This window comes from Rutidosis leptorrhynchoides, chromosome 8, assembly GCF_046630445.1.
Source record: "Rutidosis leptorrhynchoides isolate AG116_Rl617_1_P2 chromosome 8, CSIRO_AGI_Rlap_v1, whole genome shotgun sequence".
Taxonomy (NCBI): Eukaryota; Viridiplantae; Streptophyta; class Magnoliopsida; order Asterales; family Asteraceae; genus Rutidosis; species Rutidosis leptorrhynchoides.
This window is the reverse complement of record NC_092340.1, coordinates 39,189,279-39,191,529: the sequence shown is the minus strand read 5'-3', so window position 1 is coordinate 39,191,529 and position 2,251 is coordinate 39,189,279.

Below are 2,251 nucleotides of genomic sequence, written 5' to 3'. Positions count from 1 at the left end.
AAGATAGATTATAAAGAAATCCCATGGTTTGTAGACTATGCAAACTACTTAGTTTGTGGATTCCTTGAAAAAGGATTATCGTACCAAAGACGAAAGAAATTCTTCAGTGATATAAAACACTATTTCTGGGAAGATCCACATCTGTTTAAAAGTTGTCCCGATGGAATAATACGCCGATGTGTATTTGGAGATGAAGCTAGAAAAATTTTAAACCATTGTCGCACAGGACCAACAGGAGGGCATTATGGGCCTCAACTAACAGCAAGAAAAGTTTATGAAGCTGGATTCTATTGGCCTACAATTTACAAAGACGCACACCTTCTTTGCAAATCCTGTGATGCATGTCAAAGGGCCGGAAAAATAAGTCAACGTGATGAAATGCCACAAAATGTCATCCAAGTATGTGAAGTATTTGACATTTGGGGTATTGACTTTATGGGTCCATTTCCAAAATCTCATAATAATCTATATATACTCGTAGCCATTGATTATGTATCTAAATGGGCGGAAGCACAAGCTCTCCCAACTAACGATGCACGAGTTGTAGTCAACTTTTTAAAACGTCTTTTTGCAAGGTTTGGAACACCGAAAGCTTTAATAAGTGATCGGGGTACTCATTTCTGTAATAATCAACTTGAGAAAGTTCTTAAAAGATATGGAGTAACTCATAAAATCTCCACCGCATATCATCCACAAACAAGTGGACAAGTTGAAAATACCAACCGAGCTTTAAAACGTATTCTAGAGAAAACCGTAGGATCAAATCCGAAGGAATGGTCCATTAAATTGGAGGATGCACTCTGGGCTTTTAGAACAGCCTACAAAACTCCAATTGGAACCACACCTTTTAGACTTGTTTATGGAAAAGCATGTCATCTTCCAGTAGAAATTGAACACAAAGCATTTTGGGCTTTGAAGACATGTAATCTTGATTTACATGAAGCCGGACGTCTACGATTAAGTCAACTAAACGAATTAGAAGAATTAAGACATGAAGCATACGAAAATTCATTAATCTATAAAGAAAGAACGAAGAAATGGCATGATAAAAGAATCAGAAGTTCAAAAGAATTTAAAGAAGGAGACAGAGTTCTTCTTTTCAATTCACGATTCAAGCTATTTCCTGGAAAATTGAAATCAAGATGGTCTGGACCATTCATAGTCAAAAGAGTTTTCCCATACGGAACGATAGAATTAATAAATTCAAATGGGATTGAATTCAAAGTTAATGGTCACAGAGTTAAAGACTACATACATGGTCCAATGGAAGTCGACAGCGAAGTTAATCACAATTTCGACACCACAGCTAACTAAAGTGTGGGGAGAATCAAGTCTTTAAAGGATAATATGTATTTCTGTTAGAGTTAGATTGTCTGTTTTCGTGTAGTTCTCGAAAATGGAACACGTATGGTCTTTCCCTAGCAGACCCTAAAGAACTAGTCTTCTCCCCCCATTCTGAATTTTTATTTTTTTTAGGTTTTTACAAAATGAAGACTGCCTGTGAACTAAACCATGGTCTAATGCTACACGCTTTGATCACTAAACGTAATAATGACATACTACCGAGCGAATTAGTATCAGTAATCAGAGAAAGAATGGACGGAGTTAGAAAAGGATCCAGATGCGAAGATAATAAGTTACAATTTGGTAAAGGAAAATCAAAATCCGCAGCGAAAAGAAGAGCACGACACCTAGAACGATGTCACAAATGCGGAAAATGGTCACATGGAGGTAAATGTTCAAATAATCAAACCTATTCAAATACCGAATTTGTTACTTTATGCAGAGACGGACCGTTCATATGTTTAGAAGAAAAGACACTGAATGCTCGAGGTTACGCCTATGTAGCCATGGAAAATCAATTAAACCGACTATCTTATGAATGGGATAGATCATATAACTAAGAAATCTATTTCACAGGTATGTCTGTACAGTTTTTATTTTTATTTTTATTTTTAACCTTTTGATAATAAACGCTAATTTGTTCGCTAAAAAGTATTAAATTGGTATTGAATAAAATTAGGTTTGGCGACCGAAATTATTGATATCATTCAAAAATTTATTACATCACTGCGAAATTTAACGTTTATTCTTAAGGTATAAATATCTTTAATCAATCAACCCAAAATATTTCAAAAATTCGTCATGAGTCAAATTAGGTCTTGGAACCGAAATTACTTTACCGAAAAGAGGGGCGCATATTTTTGATAATATTTGATTGATTAAAGTGGGATAAAAAGACAAAAAGATT